Below are 8,705 nucleotides of genomic sequence, written 5' to 3'. Positions count from 1 at the left end.
TCTTTTGCCTTCACTGGGGGAGGGAGAGCAGTGTATGGAGGGGTGAGGGATATAGAGGAGCAATGCTGGACCACTTCAGATCTCTCAAGGTATAAAGAAGTGAGGTGTCCCACCACAGGTTGAGAATCATTTTTACCCAGCTCACTGAACGGACCCACTAGGAGTATGGTCCTTGTTATAACAAGTTTCCAAACACTTAAGGGAAAAATTTATTCAGCAGCTGTCTATTAAGAACCTACTGTGTTTAAGGACCTAGATTCCATTTTTCGGAGAAGACAGAGATTAACTAGACCGGGATCCTATCCCCAGCAGGCTCCCGGGCTAGAGGGGAGACAGAACGGTGCACAGTTAGTTGCAAGACAGGCAGAATGAAATAAATACCTAGTGCTATGGGAGAGCAGAGGAATAAGGAACTCATTTCAAGTTTACAGGGGGGTTGTGTCCAAGTTCACGAAGGGAGGTGGCATTTGACCCGGGGCCTCCAAGAGTAGGTAGGAGGGGTTGGGGGACCAGCACAATCAAAGGCTGTGATTTTCTAACCCGGGAGGGACAGGATCAGATCTGTTGCTCTAGGGAGGAGATGCCTGGGACGATATGAAGGATCGGGGGTGGGGCAGATCTGAAGGCCAGGACAGCAGTGAAAGGAGTGTGGCTAAAGAGATTCTGTGAGCCTCGATGGGGATAGAGAAGCAAAAGAGAGGATGAATTCAAAATGAGTTTCAGACATTGTGAAGGTCAAGTCTGCAGGCTATGGAGGAGAGGGAAGAATCGAGCGTGAAACCAAGGTTTCTAGCCTTGATGATTGGGAAAGTGAGACACTTTTTTTTTTTTTAACAAGAGAACAAATCCACACTTTATTTACTTTTCAATAAGTTTAAATCCTTGAAGGGTACGGCGTCACACTGATTCTGTGTCCAATGGCCTTAGCACGAAGGTTCCTTCGGAATTTGGCACAAACCATGCCACTGTTTCCATGAGCGTGAGTTACCTTTCCCCAGATTACTCTGGTTTTGTTAGGTTTTCCACCAGGAGTTAACTGTGTTGTTCTTTGCTTTGTACACCTAAGCACATCTCTTGCCTAGATAGAATTCAGTTTCATCCCGAGCATAAACACCTTCAATTTTAAGAAGAGCTGTAGGCTCCCTCTGGTTCTGGAGACACCGCTTATAGCCAGCAAAAGTGGCCTTGGGCCACAACCTTCGAGACGTATTTGTCGTTTTAGAAGTCCTGTTTCCAGCAGGCCTCCACAGGCTCCAAGATGCCTGAAACAGCAAACGTGAGACACCTTTAACCAAGTTGGGAAACATTAGAGGCAGGGTTTTGTTGTTTTGTTTTTTGGGTTTGTTTGTTTTTTCAGGGGAGTAGCGGTAGGAGGAGGTTGGTAGCAAGTTGAGGTTTTGATCACGTTGGGTTTGAGACTCCATTGAAACATCCATGTGGTGGGCTGTGCAACATGGCATAACAGAAAGAACACCCAAACTTGAGTTCTTAATCATAGCTCTGCCACTAAAACTTGGGCAAGCCTACCTTTTCGAGTCTCCCCTAAAAAATACATTCATATTCTGCCCTGACTTTCTCACAGAATTGTTGCAAAGGTCAGATGAGAAAATGGATATGAAAGAGCAATATTGATGCTAGATATTACCATATAAACTAGGCAGTTGGAAATGTGGGTCTGAGGCTTAAAAGAGAGATGAGTTGTCTGGTTTTTTCCAGCTTTATTGGGATGTAATTGATATATAGCATTGTATAAGTTTGAGGTGTACAGTGTGTTGATTTGATGCACTTATATGTTGCAAAATGATTACCACCATAGCGTTAGCCAACACCTCCATCCTGTCATATAATTACCGTTTCTTTTTTGCGGTAAGAACTTTTAAGATCTCTCATAGCAACTTTCAAGTACATGATACAGTGTTGTTAACTATAGTCACCATGCTGTACCTTAGATCCCCAGAACTTATTCATATTAGAACTGGAAGTGTATACCCTTTGACCAACATCTCCCCATTTTCCCCACCCCCTGGCCCCTGCAAACCACCGTTTTACTCTCTGTTTCTATGAGTTCGGCTTTTTTGGATTCACTTATACATATGAGTGATATCACACAGTATTTGTCTCTCTCTATCTCGACTTGTTTCACTCAGCATAATGCATGAGGTGTCAATTTAGAAGTCATCTACAGAGGGCTCCTAGCTGAAGCTCTGGGAGTGGACAGGATCATTCAGGGGAAAATAAGGAGAGAAAAGGACAAAAAAAAATGGTACCTTGGAGAATATCTCCGGTTAACCAGCGAAAGGAACTGAGAGGGAGAGACCAGAGAAGTAGGAAGAGCCCCAGATCTGCCAGGTGCCAAGGGTAAAACCACCTGATGGAAAGCTATCCTCATACCCCAGGCCAGGATGAAGTCTGTTAATTTGCTTTTACCTTCTCCCATCCTCAGCAGGGCCCAAAGCCATCTGGCTCTCCTACCTCCTTCCCCTACTGGAACGGAGAAGGGTTTGATGTCATTTGTGCAACTAGATTTCCGCTCTGTGCCCACCCTTGTGCTAATCACTAGGGATACGAAGATGAGTAAGAACTTGGGGTCTGTTCTTGAGAACTCCCCAGTCTGATAGGACCAAGGCTGGGACTAAGGTGAGGCAATTAAGGTACTTAGGGTGCAAAGTTTAAGGAGGCACTCACTGCTGGGGTCAGGCGAGTATAGGGTTGGCATTTGAGCAACCCCGAGAGCGAATGCCTCCTTAAATTTTGCACCCCAGGTGCCTTGATTGCCTCACCCTAGTCTGACCCTGGGGAAGACTCACGTGTCAATAAAATGGTCAAGGTAGAAGGTAATTGTTATTCATTCCGTCCCAGGGAATCAAGAAAGACCACAGAGGTGCTATGGGAGCTGGGTTCTCATGAAGAGTGGATAGTTTATCAGGCATAGAGGTGCAGGGATCAGTGTGCACAAAGGCATGGAGGTAAAAGAGATCTCGGAGTGTCTTCAGGGAAGGGTGGTTGGGCTGCAGAGGACGTGGAGAGGGCACAGTAAAAGGGGTGAGGAATGGTGGGAGCTGTTGCTGGGTGAGAAGGGATCGGGTTGTGAAAGGCGTCCAATGCCACGCCCTGCTAGGGTGACCAACCATCTCAGTTTGCCCAGGACCTCCCCAGTTTTAGCCATGAAAGCCCAGCAACCCGGGAAACCCCTCGGTCCTGGCAAACTGAAACAGTCATACCTTATCCTCAAAACAGTGGAAAGCCATTAAAGGATTTTCACAAAGAACTGGCAGGATAGGCTTCATGTTTTAAGGTGACTCCAGCATGTCTGGGTGGGTGGAGGAGAACTGGGTGCTGAAGAAACCTGGGAGGCCAGTTACAGGGAGCCAGTGGCACGGAAATGGGTATGTGCTTTGCCTATGGCCTCTGGCAGACATGAGTTCCAGATCCCCGGCTCAGCCCTTTCTTTCCTAGCTGTTTGGTCTGACCAAGTTACTACGTGGCCTGTTTCCTCATCTGTAAATTGGGGCAATAATGGCGCTTACCTCCATGGATAGTGAGGATTAAGGGAGATACGGTTTAGCACAGTGCCCAGCACACAGCAAGCACTTAATAAATATTAGCTTTTTTAAAAAAATTAATTAATTTATTGATTGATTGATTTTGGCTGCGTTGGGTCTTCGTTGCTGCCCGCGGGCTTTCTCTAGTTGCGGCGAGCAGGAGCTACTCTTCATTGTGGAGCGCGGGCTTCTCATTGCGGTGGCTTCTCTTGTTGTGGAGCACAGGCTCTAGGCGCGCGGGCTTCAGTAGTTGTGGCACGCGGGCTCAGTAGTTGTGGCTCGCAGGCTCTAGAGCACAGGCTCAGTAGTTGTGGTGCACGGGCTTAGTTGCTCCGCGGCATGTGGGATCTTCCCGGACCAGGGCTCGAACCCGTGTCCCCTGCATTGGCAGGCGGATTCTTAACCACTGCGCCACTAGGGAAGCCCCCTAAACATTAGTTTTTATTGTCCACATTATCAGTTAGGAGATAATTTCAAGGCCTGAAGGAAGGCAGCAGCACGATGGGACTGCTGAGGAGGAAAGGGACTTGAGAAAGGTTTGGGAAGCTGACTTACCAGACTTTCTTTGCTGGTGAATTGATTATATTTTAGCATGAATGATTTTTTGTTGGCATTAATCCCCCAAAGTATCTGCTTTTCAAGACTTTTTTATCTCTAATTGTGGAATGAAAGGCTTTGTCCCCTTGAAGGAAAGGCGGAGGGGAAAGAGAAAGGGGCAAGGGAACTGCTGGAAAACCAAGCATGTGTTTGAGATCCCTAAGGTTAAGGGAAAGAAATGGTGGAGTTTTCAAATGCTTATCTTGATCTAGGGGGTTGAAAGGTACGGGTTCTGAATAACTCTCTCGCCCCATCTTGCCTGCACTCCCCACATTGCCTTGCTTCCCAGGGATGGACAGTTTCTGGATCCTGCTCCAGGCAGAGATCTCACAAGACACCCTCTCCCTCCAGACTGCCCTTCCCTGTCTGAGCACAGGGCAGCCCCTTCCTCAGCTTTCACCGTTTCTCTCTCTTAACCTTAGGGCCCCCACAAAGCACATCTTGTTTTCCAGCAGTTTAATATTTTCATATCGTACTGAGCTTCCCCCACCTCACCCCACCATCATGAAACCCTTCCTGAGGCAGCGTAGAGTGGTTACTTTGGTGTAGAGGAGCTAGCACAGATTTTGGATTAGAATAGGCCTAAGTGTTCATTCTAGCGCTGCAGTTTTCAGCTGGACATATTACTTAACCTCTCTGACCCTCCATTTCCTCATCTATAAGCATGGGTATAGTAATAGCTACGTTGCCATTACTGAGATGATGTATGTAAGTGCTTAATTTAGCACCAAAACTGGTCCATACTGGGTGCTCCATAAGCAGTCTCCTTTCCTTTCATCCGCCTAAGTTGTTTGTAAGACTGGGAATAAAGTTTCAGACTTTATTATGATTGAGACACATGCTTTTCATTAAAACTACATTAAGAATTAAGACCGCCACCCCCCCACAGCCATCCTTCCACTTATATCTGAATGTGGCCATAATTACCGCTACGTGTGTGCAAACATGCAGACTTGCGTACTTCAGCGCACACACGGCAATTGACAACTAGACAGTCAAGAAAGCACCGTTAGGTGAGACAAAGAGTTTAGTTCAGTGTTTCAAAGAGCTGGTGAATCGTTGGAGGGTGGCAAAGATGGTGAGAGGAAATAGAAATACACACCTGTATAGAGCTTACTATCAACTAGGCAATATTCTAAGTGCTTTTTATGTAATGAATGCATTTGATCCTCACTACAGCCCTGTGACATATGTACTATTATTATCTCTATTTTACAGAAGAGGAAACTGAGGCATAGAGTGGCCAAGTGACTTGGCGAAGGTCACTATGCCGTACCGACTTTTCACAGGGGCTTCAGTTGACATGGAAGACATCCGGTCACCATCCTGAGTAAATTACACTTTCTCTTTGAAGTCCATTGAAGTCCACTGTCAAATCGCTCTGCCATTTCTTCCACAGTTCACCGTCAACCTTAATGCATCGATCTTGGATCTCCTCAAGATCTCCACAGTCTGCCTACCATGATGAGTACAGAATTGCCTACAAGTCTAGTAGGGGCCTAACTTTAAAAAAAGAAGGGTCCTGGGGCTTCCCTGGTGGCGCAGTGGTTGAGAGTCTGCCTGCCGATGCACGGGACATGGGTTCGAGCCCTGGTCTGGGAAGATCCCACATGCCGTGGAGCAGCTGGGCCCGTGAGCCACAATTGCTGAGCCTGTGCGTCTGGAGCCTGTGCTCCGCAACAAGAGAGGCCGCGATAGTGAGAGGCCCGCGCACCGCGATGAAGAGTGGCCCCCACTTGCCGCAGCTAGAGAAAGCCCTCGCACAGAAACGAAGGCCCAACACAGCCAAAAATAAAAATTAATTAATTTAAAAAATTTTTTTTTAAAAAAGGAAGGGTCCTGCCTGCGACAGCTGACAGTTCAAATTCCTGTGTAAATTTCTCCACACAGCATATGAGACCCTTCATGACCTGGCCCCAACCTACTTTGCCAGTCTCACCTCCTATGACGCCCCCCACCTGCCATTCCTGGCATTCTTTGCTCTAGAACACACTCTACTCCTTCAAGACTCTGAGCCTTTGCACATGCCTCTGTCCTCTTCCCTGCTGCCCTTTATTCAACAGGCTAAGCACCTATTGTGTGCCAAGGTTGTGAAAGTAATTAGCACACAATTTGACAAGCGCTCTAATCAACCGCACTACTACAACATCCTGTGGGGATTCAGAATGGGGGGAGGACTCCTTCTCCCTGAGGGACTTGGGAGGGGGCGAGGAGAAGAGAGTTGAGGGCTTCACATAGGAAATGACTTTTGAGCTGAGTCTTGAATGATTAGGAGTCTGCCAGTCAAGGAAGGGGAAGGAAACCGCTAAATTATCTCTGGCTCCTCCATCTCCCCACACTCAGACATCAAGTCCTGGTGTCGATTCTACATCCGAAGTGTCTCTTATGTTGGTCTCCTCTTTTTCCTCCTGCCACTGTATGAGTCCCACAGGCCCCACTTGGGCTATTGCCCCAGTTCCATAGCTGGTCGTTCTGCCTCTCATTTTTCCAACCCCCAATCCACTGTCTGTAGCTGCCAGAGTGAGCTCTCCAACCGCAAATCTGAAGGTGGCACTCCCCTACTCAAAACCCTTAATGGTTTCCACCAGCCATAGGACAGTCTTAACCCCTTATAGTGACGTACAAGGCCCATCATACGATGGTCAGAGTTTACCTGTCCTACCTCCCCTCTAGCCATTCCCCTCCTCAAATCCCTCGCAGCAGATTATTAGTCTAAGTCTGAAGACAATACCATACACTTTCAGACATCTGTGTGGTTTCTGCCTGCTTTATTCCCCCTCCCTAGAGTGCCCCAATCCTTTCCCCACCTGACAGGTTCAGACTGGCCTAGTCCAGGGATCAAAGAGAGCCCAGCTTGGTGGGCTTTTATAGCCCCTTCTCTCCCACAGGTCAGGTCTGGCATTTAAGTACTGTGGAATCAGTAAATGGAGCAAGCAGTCCCTTCTAGCCACCACTGTGTGCACCCAGGCTGTCTGATTGGGCATCTGAATCAGTTCATGGTTGCCATGCCAATTCTCTATGGAGACTGCAGCCTGCTTTGAAATCCCAACTCAGTTGGCTGGGGCCTCGACTACTCTCCTAGTTCGGCCAGTCCCTTCATCCAGGAGCTGACTCTGTTCCTTTGTCCCCACCTCCTGGTATCTCTGCACACAGATGCCTTTAGAAGACCATAAATGTCCCTAGAAGCACCAGTGCCATGAGAGAGAGTGCAAGAAGCTCCTATTACCAGGCCTTTTCTACCTCCAGATCAGACCCCTTGAATATCGACCCTTAAATGGATCATGCTCAAGAGAAGTTTGCGACATCTCCTGGACTTTGCTGTTTGGACTGCTGTCCATTCCCTCGGGGAGCCAACCCTACTGTTGCCTAGTTCCTTCCACTATCTCCAGCCTAGCTGAACCGGCCTCACTCCTTTCTGGCTCGTTGTGAGTTCTAGCATGCCCTAAGGCTGTGGCCTCAGTGCTCGTGATACTATCATTCCTTACTTTACAGTGTGTATGTAACCAGCTTTTGAACACATCTTGTTTGATTCTCACAAAAGCTCTGTGAAAGAGGTAGAGAGGTTATCATCAATCCTATATCGCAGATGAGGAAGCTGAGACTCGGAAAGGGTAAGTATGATGTGTCCAAGGGGCTAGAGCTAATAAATGGAGAACCAGGTTTCCGAATTCCATCACCGTCTTCACTACCCCGGTCACTCTTCCAAGTGTCTACTGTGTGGCAAGTACTAAGCCCCGCTTGCCTCCTGTTTCTCCCTTACACGATTGTGACAGAGCCTCAAATACAAAAGTCAGTCCTGGGGTTAGCCTGCCACACCCTCCTTGCTATCTTGTGTACACCAGCTCCCCTCAAGCTTCCTTTGGCCTGCTCCCACCTGCTTCACAGCAAACAAGAGTGAGAGTCCTCCTTTTGGCTGGAACACCCAGTCCGGTAGCTTTATTGTCCCACCACTGCCCCCTGGAGAGGAAAGTCTGGATCTGGAGATGGAACCTCTTTCCAAGGGGGATTCGTAGAATCTTCTGAAGAGAAACTAGATGTCTGAGGTGAGGGATTTAACATTTCTCAATGTGAGAAGGGCATGAAGTTCCTTTGTTGAACCAGGATGGATTTTTAAAAAGAAAAGCTTTCTCTCGATGGCCTCTTGGACAGAGAGGAGATGCTGTTGTTTGTGTTGTGTTGTGTTGTGTTGTGTTGTGTGTGGGTGGATTTCAATAAGAAAAGAAATCTCCCTACCATGAGGGGGTGGGGACCTCTCCTCTGACAGAGTATGCTGTCTGTTTCTAAGGAGGAAGGAAATTTCTTGCAGGAAAGGAATGTCTCTCTTTTAAGAGAGGGGGAAGCTCTCTCTCAGGATTGCTGAGTGTGTGGGAAAGGAATACTTACTCTCTCCTTTCTTTTCTAAAGGAGAAACCTCCTTGAATGAGGAGCCCTTCCAGGCTTTCTGTCTGAAGGGAAAAGACTGTTTCTGGAGAACAATTCTGATAAGATTATGCCTGATTTTCTCTTCCTTTCTGATATACTTCCCACAGGGAGTCAGCATTCTCTGAGAGGGAGTGGCAAATAATT

At 47.5% G+C, this 8,705-nt stretch overlaps 1 pseudogene across 1 annotated transcript; it reads right to left on the bottom strand.

Annotated features, from left to right (window-relative positions):
• Positions 1–82: 82 nt before the first annotated feature.
• Positions 83–6,955, bottom strand: LOC309620699 (large ribosomal subunit protein eL33 pseudogene; annotated as a pseudogene). Its single transcript has one exon. The product of its transcript is annotated as a large ribosomal subunit protein eL33 pseudogene (transcript).
• Between the last annotated feature and the right edge of the window lie 1,750 nt (positions 6,956–8,705).

This window comes from Balaenoptera borealis (assembly GCF_965194805.1).
Source record: "Balaenoptera borealis genome assembly, chromosome: X".
Taxonomy (NCBI): domain Eukaryota; kingdom Metazoa; phylum Chordata; class Mammalia; order Artiodactyla; family Balaenopteridae; genus Balaenoptera; species Balaenoptera borealis.
The sequence above is the reverse complement of the archived record's forward strand: the minus strand, read 5'-3'. Positions and strand labels throughout refer to the sequence as shown.